Raw genomic sequence first — 18,339 nt, 5'->3', positions numbered from 1 at the left:
CAAAGAAACCCAAGAAAAGAGCAGGGCCTGTCATTATCACAGTAATACATTGCTGCTTATGACATGCAAGGCTTGGAAGAAATCACCTCTTAATCATTTGTTTACTTATGCTGTGAGACGTGCAATAATCGTAGACCTTTTCTCCTTTTTTACAGATTTATTGCTGCAGAACTTCTCTGCGCGCTACAATATCTGCACCGCCAAGGAATAATGCACAGGTAAGTGTCTCCACCATGATCTTCCATATCTTCTAATCTTCATTAAAGTACAACACCACCCAATACTGCTACTTTAGTTGTGGATGGGTGTACAAGGGTTGAATTGCCCATGGCCAGTTCTGTCCCCTGCTGCTGAAACTTTTGTGACTCTAAGGGCTCGTTCACACTCGACTCTTTTTACCAACGCTTGCCAAACGCCCCTATAGCGTTTGGCAAGCATTGGTCCGGCGTTTGCGGAGCATCTTTTAACGCTCCGCAAATGCCGCATGCGCGGTTTAGCGGAGGTTGCTAAGCTTTGCCGAGCGTTACAAACGCCTATAATGAAGTTTGAATGGTGTTACCGCTCCGCAAACGCCCCGCAACCGTGTCGCCACCGCACCGCAAACGCCGGCCGTGCGTTTGCGGAGCGGCACCGTAGACTAGAATAGGAGGCTTCAACGCCTCCTGACTCGACCAGGGGCGTCCGTTTTTCCGCGACGCTAACGCTCCCGTTAGAACAGCACCATGTGCTGCAATGTGCAGAATTGTCCGAGGCCTCTCTGCCGCCTGCACACAACGCTAGTGTGAACGTAGCCTAAGTAAGGGAGTCTCACTTCCCCATATTACATACATTTGCAATTGTAGATGTCCTGTTCTAACACTGTGCCATGTCCCATTCAGCAGCTGAGCAAAACCAGCCACAGGTGCAAAATTTGCTCTGGGTCCCATCAATCCCCGTAAACCAGCAGAAGAAACAATATTGAGGTGCACTCCGTCAATCTGAAATGAGTCTATGGCTTTATTAAAGACACGTGGATAGAAACACTCCCCAGGCTGCCTAATTCTAACACTTATCACCCTCTAGTGGGACGTAATCATGCCCCCACTAGAAGGGCAAAAGGTGACGCAGGAAGAAAGCCTGCGGAGTGTTTCTGATCCCTTCTTTTCAATAAAGATGTTGAAGCATTGCAGAATGACCAACTGTGATTTGATATGGTTTCTTACACTGCAGTAAGCTGACAGCCAAGGTCATGAGGTTCCTCTTACCATTCGTAAAGCAGTGCAGAAAGTTAGAAGGGGATCTAACCCGCTGGCACCCCTTGAAAGCTGAACTATTAGTATTGGTTGAATTACGGTTTTAAACATTTGATCTGTAAATCTAACTCTCTCCTTTTTTTTTTTTTTTTACAGAGACTTGAAACCCGAGAATATACTGCTCGACAGCTCCGGCCATGTCAAAATTGCAGACTTTGGCCTTTCAGAAGCCGACGTGTTTGGATCCGACAAAGTATTTACTTGTGCCGGTACTCCAATCTATATGGCCCCAGAAGTAAGTATAACACCACCCTTGTTTTTCCCCTCTACTGCTCCCATCTTTATCTTATAATATCTATGAACCTAACAAGAATTTTGGAGATGAAAGAAGCAGAGCCACAATGATGGTGACTCAAAAAACCTAAAAAACAACAGGAGGCCCACTGTGACCTGTCATTCCCACCAACCATTGTTAACTATTATTACTGCTCTGTGCAGCTCATCGTGTGCTTTATTTTATAGTTAATCTTACTCTCTGTTTTATCAGGTTCTACAAGGAAAACCCTGTGATGCTATGTCTGACTATTGGTCACTGGGTGTCATCTTATTCGAAATGGCCACAGGAGCACATCCAGGTGAAGCCAGATTCAGGAGACACTTCTATCCGAGGGACATGGATCCTGAACTTCAAGATGTCATTGAAAGAGTAAGTATACTCTACAATTAGAATTATGCAAAAGCTATAGATCCTTAGTGTAGTGTTCTTTATGAGAGAAGCTTGCAAAACGTTCTCTAGTATCCAGTACATCACCAGGTGTAAGAAAGCACACAGGGGGCATCCGACTTCTGGAAGTGTTATATACACACGGTATAGCAAGATATTCACCACACAGGGAGTCAGAATAATATAGGAACTATCCATGAGCTTTTGGATGAACTCATTCACTGGTTCAGAAATGTTCACTTTGATCCTTCCAACAGACATATATATCTTCAGTGAAAACTACACCAAGGAATTAAAATATGACATTCTGAGGTGTTTTTTTTCTATTTTTAAGAAATAGCCGACACTAAACTGGCTGATTGATCAGTTTCTGTTAGTGACAATCTACCGTATGCTAAATTTCATTTCTTTTTCTTTATAGCTTCTTGAAATAAATCCGAGCGATCGCCGGCAGGCAGTGAAACAACTGCGAAAACATCCCTTCTTCAGTACCATTTACTGGAAGAAGCTGGAGAAAGGAAAGGCCACCTCACCATTGAAGATGCCAGAAGAAAGTCTGCGCTCACAAATCGACACAAATCAGCAAATTGATGTGAAGGAACTGATTCCCTACACAGGAAATACAGAAAATAAAATTGCAGAAGAGCAACAGAGATTGTTCGATGGCTTCAGCTTCAAAAGCACAAAATGGAGAAGGATGGTGGAGAGGAAATGAAAGAATGAGGGCTCATTCGCACCATCTGCATTGAGCCACGTTCTTTTGGACAGATCACCACAAGGTTAGACCATACTTCTCTTGTGGGTCACAGGAATGACCTAACTTTTGCTTTCCTGGGGCAAAGAGTCAGCTTATAGCAGGCTATTACAGTGTATAGCAGGCAGATCACCACCTTTGTGCATCATTCATCATGATTGACATGGATCGACAGTGCTGGACAACATGAATGAAACTGAATTCACATCAAGATAAAAAAACTGCCGGAAGATCAGAGGACAGTTGGTTTACCACGGATCAACACCTTTATGCGTCATTCGTCGTGAGTGGATCAACATTCCTAGATGATAGGAATGACGTTGGATTTATACAATGGAACATAACCTCATCCATTCTGGGTGAGAGGATTAGAAGGAGCAGTGGTTTGCCATGTCGGCAGATCACCGCCTATGTGCGTCATTCATCGTGATTTATATGGATCAACATTGCCGGAAGACATGAATGACGTTGGATTTATACAATGGAACACAACCTCATCCTTTTTGGGTGAGAGGATTAGAAGGAGCAGTGGTTTGCCATGTCGGCAGATCACCATCTATGTGCATCATTCATCGTGATTGATATAGATCAACATTGCTAGACGACATGAATGATGTTGGATTTATACAATGGAACATAACCTCATCCTTTTTGGGTGAGATTAGAAGGAGCAGTGGTTTGCCATGTCGGCAGATCACCGCCTATGTGCGTCAATCATCGTGACTGATATGGATCAACATTGCTGGACAACATGAATGACGTTGGATTTATACAATGGAACATAACCTCATCCTTTTTGGGTGAGAGGATTAGAAGGAGCAGTGGTTTGCCATGTCGGCAGATCACCGCCTATGTGCGTCATTCATCGTGATTGATATGGATGAACATTGCCGGACAACATGAATTACATTGGATTTAAACAATGGAACATAACCTCATCCGTTTTGGGTGAGATTAGAAGGAGCAGTGGTTTGCCATGTCGGCAGATCACCACCTATGTGCATCATTCATCGTGACTGATATAGATCAACATTGCTAGACGACATGAATGATGTTGGATTTATACAATGGAACATAACCTCATCCTTTTTGGGTGAGATTAGAAGGAGCAGTGGTTTGCCATGTCGGCAGATCACCGCCTATGTGCGTCATTGATCGTGACTGATATGGATCAACATTGCTGGACAACATGAATGACGTTGATTATTACAATGGAACATAACCTCATCCTTTTTGGGTGAGAGGATTAGAAGGAGCAGTGGTTTGCCATGTCGGCAGATCACCGCCTATGTGCGTCATTCATTGTGATTGATATGGATCAACATTGCTTGACGACATGAATGACGTTGGATTTATACAATGGAACATAACCTCATCCTTTTTGGGTGAGAGGATTAGAAAGAGCAGTGGTTTGCCATGTCGGCAGATCACCGCCTATGTGCGTCATTCATCGTGATTGATATGGATCAACATTGCTAGACGACATGAATGACGTTGGATTTATACAATGGAACATAACCTCATCCGTTTTGGGTGAGATTAGAAGGAGCAGTGGTTTGCCATGCCGGCAGATCACCGCCTATGTGCGTCATTCATCGTGATTGATATGAATCAATATTGCCGGACGACATGAATGACATTGTATTAATACAATGGAACATAACCTCATCCTTTTTGGGTGAGAGGATTAAAAGGAGCAGTGGTTTGCCATGTCGGCAGATCACCACCTATGTGAATCATTCATCGTGATTGACATGGATCAAAGAAAAAAGATTAACAGTAAGAATATTGTTCTTACTTGGGTGATAAGTGAGAAGACTATCAAGTTTTTAGATATGGAGATTATGCAGGAACAGGATCCTCTACTAACAAAAACATTCTTCAAGACGGTAGATCGCAATGGTTATATACCCCTGAACAGTTGTCATCACACCTCCTGGCTTATGAATGTCCCTAAAGGACAATTTGTCAGACTAAGGAGAAATTGTACTAGAAAGGAGGATTATCGGGATCAAGCAAAGATGACTTATACAATGGAACATAACCCCATCCCTTTTCAATGAGAGGATTGGAAGGAGCAGTGGTTTGCCATGTCGGCAGATCACCACTTATGTAATATTCATCGGGAATGACATGACACATTGCTGGACGACATGAATGACGGCTATATACTGTAGATCAGTGGTGGGCAACCTTTTTTTTCAACTGAGCCAAATCTCGCCAAAACCACAATTGAAATTTATTTTGAGAGCCACATTTTTAAAACTGAAAATACATCTCCCATATAGTAATTCATCCCCCATAGTAATTCATCCCCCATATAGTAATTCATCCCCCATATAGTAATTAATCCCCCATATAGTAATTCATCCCCCATAGTAATTCATCCCCCATATAGTAATTCATCCCCCATATAGTAATTCATCCCCCCCATAGTAATTCATCCCCCATATAGTAATTCATCCCCCATATAGTAATTCATCCCCCATATAGTAATTCATCCCCCATATAGTAAGTCCCCCATAGTAATTCATTCCCCATATAGTAATTCATCCCCCATATAGTAAGTCCCCCATATAGTAATTCATTCCCCATATAGTAAGTCCCCCATATAGTAAGTCCCCCATATAGTAAGTCCCCCATATAGTAATTAATTCCCCATATAGTAAGTCCCCCATATAGTAATTCATCCCCCATATAGTAAGTCCCCCATATAGTAATTCATTCCCCATATAGTAAGTCCCCCATATAGTAATTCATCCCCCATATAGTAAGTCCCCCATATAGTAATTCATTCCCCATATAGTAATTCATTCCCCATATAGTAAGTCCCCCATATAGTAATTCATCTACCATATAGTAAGTCCCCCATATAGTAAGTCCCCCATATAGTAATTCATTCCCCATATAGTAAGTCCCCCATATAGTAATTCATTCCCCATATAGTAAGTCCTCCATATAGTAATTCATTCCCCATATAGTAAGTCCCCCATATAGTAATTCATTCCCCATATAGTAAGTCCTCCATATAGTAATTCATTCCCCATATAGTAAGTCCTCCATATAGTAATTCATTCCCCATATAGTAAGTCCCCCCTGTGTCAATTCACTTACCTTTGCTCCGCGCGTTTCTCTCGTATTCCCGCGCCGTTCTGGTCTTCAGGGAGGACTGTGAGAGGAGAAGAGTTCGTCACGCTGCCCCGCCTACATCCTGACAGCTGCAGAGTCCTGACGCCCGAGAGGAGGGAGGGGGGCGGCCATCCGAGAGGAGGGGAGGGGAGAGGGGGAGAGGAGGAGAGGAGGGGAGGGGGGGGGGCGGCCGGCCGCCCGCCCGCCCGAGAGGAGGGAGGGGAGCGGGCGCCCGGCACACAGGAGAGCCGCATTTAAGTTTGTAAAGAGCCGCATGTGGCTCGCGAGCCGCGGCTTGCCGACCACTGCTGTAGATGCATGAGTCCAGTGCTATCTTCAACTGGGCTGATCCTTTGCTAGTCTTCAGATCCCCAGTGCTGCCCTTTTTTTTTTTTTTTAAATAATATTTTTATTGGGGTTTCAAACAACAATACAGTAGATGCAACAGTGTACTCAGAGTCAGAGAAGTGGTCTAAACTTACAAAAGAATAGGTAAAAAAAAAAATGTAATCAAGCTCAATGAGCATATTACAGGTTTCAAAGTAATAAACAAGATGATAACTAAGGGGGGGGAGGCTAGAACCAGTGGGGCCTTCCAAGCCATATCCGCTAAAGCCAGAAGAATGACAGAGGTCCCCAGGGTGGTCGCTGCCTCTGTGGGATCCTTGTCAGACACAGGAGTAGCAAGAAGTGGCCTAGAATAATGAAGAGATGGAGACATGTGCAACCCACGCCTAATAAGGCATCTTTACTATAACCATACCAAACCATAATTAGTAGTCAAGGGAAAGGGGGAAAAGAAAGGGGGGGGGGGTTTAAGTATAGGCCCAAACGGAAGAACTGGAGATTCCTCCCCTGCATGGGGACGCTCAAACAAAGGAGAGCTCCCCACGGAGGAAGGGATCCCGGCACAGAAAGCACAAAACAGGAAGAACGCATGTTGTTACCTATTTGCAGAGCCATTATGCAATCCTGTAATAAAGAATTGGTTATATGGAGACCCATCATGTGACTGACACCCATTAAAAACATCCTTGAGATATACAATACAGTAAAATCAAAAGAGTTATGAGGAATGTGGATAGGGATAACCATATGGCCTATTGGAGGTACGTGCTCTGCTCCAGAGGGGGAAGAGACCTTGATATTAAGAGGCCCCATTTTTTCTGGAACCGCAACGTCAAGGCTTTTAGTGACAAGTCTAAGTCAAGTTTTTCTCTACGAAGAAGATGTAATAGATCTTGCTTGACCTCAGGAACTGAAGGCGGAGCGGAGGATAGCCATTTTCTGAGAATGATCCGTCGCGCAATCATGAAGCAGGTGGCTAGCCAAGCCTTATTGCGTTGTATAGCTAGTAATTGAGGTCTGGACTGCTCCAGGCGTGTAGAGGGGAAATTGCCAAATAGGAGCAGAAAGGGACCTTGTGTCGGGCAATAACCCGTGACAGAAGCAGCGAATGTCTCCAGTTGTTTCTAAAATTCCAAGATGAATGGACAATACCACAACTTGTCTAGCAATGTGGGTCGTGGAGATTTGTACAGGGGGCAGCTATTTTGAATCTGGAGAGGTGGAGATGGTAGAGGAGGAATACAGGGACTTAGACAGGCATAGATTCAGTGGTTTATAAATGTTCGAGATCTTAAATGTTTTCCGCTTCAGCAATATATCCACCATAGACGTTTGGAATCTTCTTGGTCTATTCCGGCATGTGCTTGAGATATGATCTATGCCTTGCTGAACCATTAAGAAGTGATGGGGCGGGAGTTGGTAGCACTCACTAATACGAGAGAAGGGGAGGGCAGAGCCTGAGATAGTGTCAAATAACTGCGCAAAAAGCTTCAAACCTTGTTGAGCCCAAGTAGCATAGGCGGCATGAAATTGAGGCAAGGGGAAGGATGGGTTACCATGGATCGGTAGATAACAGGAAGTCCAAGGGGACAAACCCAGCCTGAGTCTCACTTCCTTCCAGGCTACGGCTGCTCAGCCCATACAGTGCATTGGCAGGATGGCGAGCTGCTTGCACAGTCAGCGATTGCCTGCACTGTATGTGATGGGGTTGGCGCGATGATGTCATTGCGCCGGGTACTCGTATGTGGGCGTTTCTGCATGTGGGCAGACCCGCCTGGAGACGGATAGAGGAGCGGTGTTTCGGTTCCTAAGACCATCGGAAATATGTGTTTTCCAATGGTCTTAGGCGAACCGTGTGAAAGGTTTGTTCGACCCCCAAAGGGGTCGCGATTCACAGGTTGAGAACCGCTGCTCTAAAATTAAAAAGAAAACTATACAATCTGTACATACACGTTAGAGTTCAGTCACTCAGCTTTTTGTAGGCATTTTATGCACCTAGTGTACATTTCTGGGTGCTTTCCTGCTCCAGGTGCTACATGCAGCCAGCCATACAAGTAAATGGCTGTACGTGGCCGCACTCATTGAAACGCCAATGCCTCCTCGTGTTGGGAAAATACGTTGGACATGCATGTGTGGATAAGAGCTGATGTAAAGAAGTATCAGCGTTTACAAATATATTCCCTTGTATGGCAGGTTATATGCAGCACCTGCAGCTCCCTCTGCACACAAAAGTGTCCAGAAATCTATTGACAAATACATGAAACAAATGAATGAAAGAAGTGCAGCTCTCCAAAATCCACAATATCCCGCCTCCAAGCAAACTTGTTAATACAGAACTAATAAAACTGACGCCCCTAAATTTGCTGAAATAGCTCAGTTGGAAGAGCGTTAGACTGAATGTCTAAAGGTCCCTGGTTCAATCCCAGGTTTCAGCAGCTGTTGGGGTGTTCCCAGGAGTTTGAGGAAGTAGAATCGATCTGGATCAGCCAAATAGAGAACGCTATATGGAGACCTGGTGAGCCATCGATTTGCCTATGAAACCACGAGCATTACTAACCCTTTATTGTAATAAACCTGGTTTTATAGAAGGCACGACGATTTATGTTGTAGACACCTTTCACACGGAGCGAAGTCCGCACTGTTTGGACGCCTGTACTCGTTCAGTTTCTGCCCGGCAGACAAGGGTGGACCCCTGTCAACTCTATGGGCAGCCGGGTGTAAACAGACTGCGCTGTCAGTTTACATCAGACTATCTCCAATCTGGTTGGGAAAAAAAGAAAAGAACGCAGTGCTATTCCGTTTTTTTTTCCTGGACCTGAAGGTAGGCGGGTTTACAAACTGACACAAGTCAGTTTACATCCTCCTGTCTATAGGGCTGCATGGACCTTCCGATCAGGTCTGCCTAAAAAACTGGCAGGTGGGCCTGATTGGAACACCCATGTGAAAGGGGCTCTATGGAGCTGTGCAGGGACTGCTATGGAGGAGAATTGACCATTTAGAGCCTGGTGTGGCCCCATATCTTTTTGAGCTGTGCCTGGAAGGATCCTAAAGCCAGGTTCATGCCTGTACAGGTTGCAGTTGATGCATTTTGCATGTTTTTCACGTGACATATTAATGAGTTTTTGATGCGTTTTGTGCCTTTGGCAGGTGTCTTTTGTCTTATGGGAGAAACAAAAAAAAAAAACCATCAAGAATGCAAGCACTGCGTTTTTAAAAGCGTTACTGCTGCATTTCCATTGAAATCTATGGAACAAAAACTGCAACCTGCTGCAGGAAGAAACCTTCCTGATCCTTTCCAGACAATGCACCGGTGGAAAACGCACAGATGTGAACGTGACCCATGGGAAACCATGTTAAATGGACTGTACGACGTTTCTGCAAAACTGAAAATGCACAGAAAATTGCAGAGGTGTGAACCAGGCCTAACATAGAGGTGCTTTTACATGCTGAGAAAATGAGGCCTATGTGTGACACTGCTCCTAGTTATTAGAATTTCTGCTTGAATGTTTGTTTGCTGTGCGGGGATCAGAGCTTTGTTTATAGTTCTAGAACATGAAACGCATGCATTTAACGCTGCGACTCCCAAACAAATCACCTTGGAGAAGAGGCTTCAGGAGACTGGTCACACAGGTGGAGTCTGGCAGAAAGAGGAATAAAGGAAGCATTACACCTTCTACCTGTACCCCGAGACATCCTGAGCATTGAACCCTTGAGGTGTTGGGGCCCACTTTACAGGAAAACATGTTCAAACATGGTTTGGGGGTTTCAGCTCAGAGGGACGCCCCGAAACCACCTATAGTGTACATTTACATTATTAGGAAGTGTTTTTGCAGCTCTTACAACACCTGTCTTTTAATTGTTTTTTTGGAAGGGGCTGGAGGGGAGAGAATATGAAAAGAACCTTTCTGTAGTGCTTCACAATTGCACACAAAATGCCATCAAAAAGCATTTGCAGGGTCCCTGTATTCACATGAATTGAGGCGTTCTCCATGCTTTGCAAGTTGCCAACACCAGCCCAACATTGCCAGCAGGATAGAAATCAAAGCATCGCAAGTAAGCTACCTGTCATCCACTCAGCAGCATTCATCTTCCACTGCAGCCAGAAATTCTGAACACGGAGCTATCAGAGGGGTTGATTATTTGTCCCTGGCCTCCATGCCGCTCCTGCTCTTCATTTGAGGTAGTCACCCTCTGCCTCTAATGTACAATAGGAAGAAGAGATGATCTCTTCCTGTCACTTCAGGCCACCTCTGGATCTCCTCATATAAATATCCTTCTATATGTCCTGTACATCCCTCCGCACACTCAGGTGCTGCTATGACCCCCATCTCTGTGCCCCGATAGGGTCGTTGTACTGTACATCCCTGTACCCCCAGAGTTCTCCCCTCACAGCCCGATCTCTGAACCCTGATGGGGTCACTGTACTGTACACCCCGGAACTCCAAAACTCTACCTATACACCCCAATCGCTGAGCCCTGACAGCTCACTGTACTGTACACCCCTGTACCCCCAAGCCCTCCACTTATACACAGATCTCAGGCTACTCCTGTTGCTAGGTTACCCACAACCATTTCCTCACAAGCCCACTGCAGCCAGAATACATCCCCTGAGACCCCAATATGACAAATATATACATATATACAGAGTGAAATCTATCATTGTATACATACATTAGAGAAATGTCACATAATAAAGGGACAGGCGGATTACATAACAGGACATTACACAGACATCTGGGCAGTCTAGGACAGGCATGTCACACTCAGAAAAAACACGGGGCCCCACCGAGACAACATCTTCAAGAGGGCCACATTATGTCCGAAGGAGTTAGTTCAATAAAAAATGTCAAGGGGCCCCAATATGGGCCCCAGTGTGATCAAAAACACTGCGCAGCTTTGATATACTGGGATTAGTTATGAAGCCTTACCTGTAGGCCTTAGCTGTGCCCCATCCTGTCCTGTTGCTAGAACGCTCCAATCAATGGACACTCGCCCCCAGCATCACAGGAGAGAGCGTTCTCCTCATTGAACCCCCTGACTGTACACTGCGCTCTCTCTCTCTCTCTCTCTCTCACATTGCTGAGCTCACCCACTGCTGTGCCATTTGGGACCCTCAGAGGCCTGGCTGGAAAAACCCCAGTCAGGGGCCCCCACATCCTGCCTTGCTGCTAGCACAGGAAAACTGTTGGTCTTTGCTCCTGTACTGCCGGCAGTTATCATCCAACGGTTTTCATATCCTAGCAACAGTCCGGACATGAGGGTTGCTAACTGGGAGTTTTTTAGCTGAGGCTTCTGAGGAGCTCAAATGGCCTACCGCTATGACAATAACATGAATGAACATTTTACAAAGCTGCAGTTTTTTTTAATATGGGCTGGAGCCCCCAGACTGCACCGCCTATTTTCTGGAAAAGGTAGCCAGCCCATACCACACCATGCCTGGCCTAGGGTCAAATGGCAACCTACGTGAAGATCCAGCATATTCCAAGTCATTAAAGGGTTACTTCACATTTACCAAAAAAAACATGCCCGTGCAGATAAGGTACATAAATGGCCCACATCCATAGCAAGGGTATTATTTCACTTTAGTCAGAGCTGAACACTTTGTTTTTATCTACATAGCTAGTTTTTTGGTAAAGGTGAACTAGGCCTTTATCCTCACTGGGAAGGTTATACATCGAACCAGCATGTAGAACACAAGTCACCGCAAATATAAGCAATACAGTGAAAGTGTAACTGACCGCCATAACGTCTCCTAAATCTACGTATGAAGACTGAACAAAGACCCCCACTTAACCAAAGGTCCTCTAAACCACAACCTGGGTCGCAGGATACTCGTACCGGCCTTTATCCCCTCAGCTTCTTTTTACTGCATACAATGCAGGGCCACTGAGTAGATTCTCTACTTCCTTCATAACATGCACTGTGAGGGGTCATCATATACTAGAAAAGACTGTAAACCTTGGGGCTCAATCACATAGGCGCTCGTCAAGTAACATCTGTTTACTTTATGTACTAGTTCTGAGCTGTTTGCTGTATGGACTCACCAGCACAGCCAAGTTTGAAAGGTGAACGCACCCGGACGCACAGGAGCTGCACCTGGCCCTTCATACCTGTCAAACTGCGCAAGTCCATACAGCCAATGTGTGGCCATTCACTTTGTATGGGGTGCCTGCACACAGCGCAGCACTGGGGCAGGAAACCTAAGAAATGCCTCTTCTTGCTGTATGGAGCTGAGTGCCCATGTGAATGAGCCCTTAAAGTAAATCTAAGACAAAACTTTATTTTTTCACTTTAGATAGAGTAAGGGAAGGTTAGAACACCTGTCAGGTTGTTTTTCTGCCATTTGTGTCCCATAGGGAGATTTCCCTTCACTTCCAGTCCCATAGCCAATACCCGAAGTGAGAGAAAATCTCTCAAAAGTGAGGAAAAACCGGGGTGTCACTAGAACTAGTGCCCTTATTGGAAGATTTCTCCTCTCTTCCTGCTTTGGTGTCAACCCAACATTCGGGATTTTCTTGTATTTTCACTTTCAATGATAACGGATGAAAATGATAGACAGTATAGAGTCAATCTCCCTAAGCTGATTCACATCGGTGTGACTTGTCATGCGATCTGACAGTTTCAAATCGCATGACAAGTCGCATTCTATTGTCAGCAAGAGAATCGTTGAAATCAACGTGTCTCTGACTTTGCAGTTCTGCACAGATTTTCAAAAAAAGGTTTCTGCACTATTTTTTGCAATTTCATTTGCGACCTGCATAGAGATCACACAGATGTCAGCCAAGTCACGCCTGAAATCACACGGACAAGCGGCTTTGAAATTGTGCGACTTCAAGTGAAGTCGCACGATTTCAAATTCGGATCCAGTGTGAAACAAGGCAAAATGGGGGCACAGATCTAATCCGTTTCTACTCCACTCTACTCAAAAAAATTGTCTTTATTTATACTTTATGGCTGCATTTACACCTGAGCCAAACATATTTCAAGCGATTTGCCAGTAATTTCTCTGTGTTTTGTCGCACATATACATGTTTTTTGTAAGCATTATTCATGTGTTTTGCAAGTGTTTTGTAAGCTTCAGGTGGAAGAGGAGCCTAGCTGAAAAATGCTCATATAACTGCGCATAAATGCTTGTCTTGCACGTACTCAGATGCGGCTATTGAATTCCATGAGACTAAATATCCACCAATCTACCCAAAAGCAGCTCCTGCATTTCATTCAACAACAGGAAACACACTTCAAGCGATAGAGTTTACTAATATGAACTAATGTGAGCAGGTACAATTTAAATAAATGGATTTCTACTTGTTGAGCGTTGTCACATGTAGGTATAAACGCGACAAAAACACTGAAATATGAATGGGGTCTTAATAAGGAATACATAAAAAAGAAGGAACATATAAAAAAAACAATTGGTTGTTTAGGATCCTTCTTTAACCACTTAAGCATCAGAAGATTTTACCCCCTTCATGACCAGGCCATTTTTTGCTATTCGGCACTGTGCTACTTTGGCAATTGCGCAATCATGCAACCCTGGACCCAAATGCAATTTTTGTCACTTTTTCACACAACTAGATATTTCTTTTAATGGTATTTGATCACCACTGCATTTTTTTATTATAAAAACAAAAAATGAACTGAAAATTTTGAAACCTTTTTTTTTACCTTCTGCTAAAAAAAGAACCAATAATAAACAAAAATGTAATTAACTTGCAGGGATAAACCCACTAGTTTCACACTTATACCGTAAGTGCCCAGGGCTCATATGCTCCACACCTAATTTAAGCCATCTATAAAATTCTATACAAATCTATTCCAATATCTGAGACCAGTCACCTATACATGCACAAATGAGCAAACATTCTCAATTGCTCTCTTACCCTACGGCAGTGGGAAAAAATGTGGGTGTCCACTTCTAAAGTCTCACGATGTGTGATGCAGAGAGAGACTGCCTACAAGATGCTCCTATTCGGCGAAAAGAGCTGGAAGTTCGTCTTCCAGAAGTGGGCATGGGTACCTGTCAATACCAGATACCGGCTCCCCCCAAAAGGTGCCAAATGTGGCAACGGAGGCGGGGGAGGCAGATAAGTGGAACTTCCAGTTTGGGGTGGAACTCCACTTTAAAGTATAACTAAAGGCAAAACTTTTTTTTCTAGTTTTGGATAGAATGGAGAGAAATTAGAACCCCTGTCAGTTTTTATTGCTCTGTGTGCCCCTGTAAATGAGATTCTCCCTCTCTATTTGTCCTATTTACAATTTTTTATTGAAAGTGAAGGTAAAACAAAATTCAAAATTTTGGGTTGCCCCAGAAAAGCAATAGAGGGGAATTCTTCCAATGGGGATCTGGGGGTCCCTGAGGAATTCCCTTAATTTTCTGGGATTTGTTCTCACTTCCTGTTTGGTTATGGAACAGGAAATAAAGGGAAATCATTGCAATGGGACAAAGCGAAAAAAAAAAAAAAAAATCTGACAGGTGTTATAACCCTCCGTTACTCTATCCAAAATGAAAAAAAAAAAAGTTTTGCCTACAGTTCTCCTTTAATTGTACCTAAGCAATATCCTGAAAAATACACCTTCTATCTTAATTACCTTCTGAAAAATAGCTGTGCGCTTACTGGTATGTGAGTGTGCCTAGGCACTCCTTTACGTACTGCTTCACATCTGTATATCTGCAGTGCAAGATCTAAGGCACTGCTGCCTATGACTACAAGATCTCAGGAGATTTCAAGTGATTTTGGTGCTGCCTCTATAGTGCTGCTCCCAGTTCTCCGTGCTGGAGGCTGTAACATCAGGAAGCAAAGCCCTGCCCCTACCAAATGGCCACCTCCACATAGTGATACAGTGCAGAACAATAGGAAGTCAGTAATGGGGGAAGACTGGCACATACTAGCCAATACTGGTGGCTAGTACTTTGTGCTCTGTCTGGCTTATTTTGGGCACAAATTCTAGAGTTCAGTTAAGCTCAAAGTAACCTCCCCACAATACCCTGTCCTAACAGGGATCTCCTTCATTTGTCAATTGGGAGCTGAGAAGAGAAGGAAGAGCTTGTATATCTGCTTGACGTCCACGCACTGTACGTTTACTACTACAGTGCAAGCCGGCTGCTCAAAATCACATACAGTGGATATAAAAGTCCCAGCCAGAGCCCAGACCTGAATCCGATCGAAAATCTGTGGGGTGATCTGAAGAGGGCTGTGCACAGGAGATGCCCTCGCAATCTGACAGATTTGGAGTGTTTTTGCAAGGAAGAGTGGACAAAATATTGCCAAGTCAAGATGTGCCATGCTGATAGACTCATACCCAAAAAGACTGAGTGCTGGAATCAAATCAAAAGTTGCTTTAACAAAATATTAGTTTAAGGGTGTGCACACGTATGCAACCATATTATTTTAGTTTTTTTATGTTTACTCCCCCCCTAAAAGATTTTAGTTTGTTTTTTAATGGAGTTGTAGTTTATAGATCACATTAAAGGTGGAAAAAGTTCTGAAATTATTTATCTTTGTCTCATTTTTTTACATCACAGAAACCTGACATTTTAACCGGGGTGTGTAGACTTTTTATATCCACTGTTATACACACATGATTTTGCTCTTCCAGGTAGGGAGTGCGCGTCCGCCTACCCGTGCTGTCATTGGCTCCCTGTCATGCTGATCAGTGGGTCTTGGCCAATGATTCACGGCTGGGACCCACCGATCGTCAGAGCTACTGACAGGAGAGAGATCTTCATTGGCAAACAAACAAGGTATACCTGTGCTCAAACCCAATAGCTAGTACATGCATTTATCCATCAGGTGCTAAGGGGGTGTAACCACATAGTAACACTAGAAATTCTGAAGGACCCTCTGCTCACTGGTATATACCCTTTCCAGCACACTTTACAACAAATAGGATATCAGAACTTCCTTGGTAAACAACACAGATCTCTCTATTGACAGTGGGGATGAGCCAGTTTTTGTATCCCTGCAAAGCACACAGTACACATATCACATATAGTTAGGAATACAGTTAACCCTTTGATCGCCCCAGATGTTAACCCCTTTCCTGCCCAGTGTCATTAGTACAGTATCAGTGCATTTTATTAGCATAGTCTTAGTGTCATTGGTCATATTAGTGTCAGTTACTTAATGTCAAAATGCCCGCCATACTATCACAGTCCCACTAATTTGCTGATCGCCGCCATTACTAGTAATAAAAATAATAAAACAAAAATAATTCCAGTATATATACCATCATTTGTAGACACTATAATTTTCACGCAGCCCAATTAACATACACTTCATTTACCAAAGACATGTGGCAGATTACATTTTGGCCTAAATTCATGACAAAGGTGTATTCTCTTTTTTTATGGGATATGTTTTATAGCAAAAAGTAAAAAATTATTTTTGTTTTTTCAAAATTTTTGGTGTTTTTCGTTTATAGCGCAAAAAAAAAACCAGTGGTGATCAAATACCACCAAATGAAAGCTGTAGTTGTGGTAAAAAAATAATAAATAAATAAATTTCATTTGTGTACAGTGAGGCATGACCGTGCAATTGTCAGTCAAAGCCTGGCCTTGGCCTTGTCATGAAGGGGGGTAAATCTTCTGGAGGACAAGTGGATATTCTAGCCAGCATTTGTGAGCACCAGACAGCATAAAAATTGGGTAAATTATAAAGAACAAATTTTCTTTTATTTGTAATATAAAAATAGTTTTAATGTCCTGTAAAATAATAGGCACCACAGGGCCGTGCAATACCTAGATTTCCCCATCCTTGCAAACACAATTTTAAAGCAGAACTAAAGTTCACAGACTATTCATCTCCATTCCTGCAATGGGGCCATTAGATACAAAATGAATTGGCTCAAATCGCACTGCACCTGTAGGGAAATCACATGTGATTCGGACAAAAATCCCACTACATTCCTTTTCAAACCACGTGCAATTCTTTGCCCTTAATTGATTTGAGCCCTTGATCTTGTATAGGCTCAAATGACACCGTACAAAGAAGGATCGGTTTTAGGTATTGGAGCATTTTCATGAGTACGAGTACTTTTGCAAATGCTTAGTATCGGCACCGATATGGATATCAATATTGGTAAAACCCTAAATATAATGCTTGAAAAATGCCCAATTAAAAACTCCTGTATAAGCACTTCCATAAGAACTTACTGGATGTGAATGGAGGCTAAATCACAAACACAGCAAAGCAGGAAGAAGACTCTGCATAGGTAATGAACAAATATGACTTCCCCCCCGTGTTCATATAAAATTTTAACCCCTTTACGCCGGTACCTCCCAGCCCTTTAAGAGTTTCAGAAGCCGGGAGGCGGGGTTTAGGGTCATGTGACCGCCGTGATTCGCTCAGATCAATGTAATTACGTATATGCCATACCTGGCCGATGACCCCAGACTGGAAATCTCTATAGTAGGCATCATTACTCCAGTGATCTGCACTCCAATGCTGAGCACCTGCCAAGCTGGAGCATGTCTTTGAGCGTGGGAGGAAAATGGAGTACCCGGAGGAAATCCAAGCAGGCACAGGGAGGACATTATGATTGTACCATTCTGTTTTGACCTTCAGTTGAACCACTTGAGCTCCAGGTTTCACCTTCTTCATGACCAGGGAATTTTTTGCTATTTAGCACTAAACTGCTCTACTTTAACTGGCAATTGTGCGGACATGCAACACTGCACCCAAATAAAATTTTTATCACGTTTCACACAAATAGAGCTTTCTGTTGGTGGTGTTTTATCACAACTGGGTTTCTTATTTTTTATTATATAAACAAAAAAGACAGAGAATTTTGAAAAAAAAAATATTTATCACATTCTGTTATAAAACATAGCCAAGAAAAAAAATAAAAAAACTTGAATTTCTTCAGGCCAAAATGTTTTCTGCTACATGTCTTTGGTAAAACATCCTAATAAGTGTTTATTTCTTTGTTTGTGTCTACAAAGTATTGTATATAGTATCTCACGGAAGTAAGTACACCCCTCACATTTTTGTAAATATCCTATTATATCTTTTCATGTGACAACACTGAAGAAATGACACACCTGTGACCTTGTAACACTAACGAGTCACATGACACCGGGGAGGGAAAATGGCTAACCGGGCCCAATTTGGACCTTGTCACTTAGGGGTGTACTCACTTTTGTTGCCAGCGGT

This window comes from Staurois parvus, unplaced genomic scaffold (genome assembly GCF_062004578.1).
Source record: "Staurois parvus isolate SC_StPar_1 unplaced genomic scaffold, SC_StPar_1.0 ptg000678l, whole genome shotgun sequence".
Lineage (NCBI taxonomy): Eukaryota > Metazoa > Chordata > Amphibia > Anura > Ranidae > Staurois > Staurois parvus.
This window is presented reverse-complemented; position numbering follows the sequence as displayed.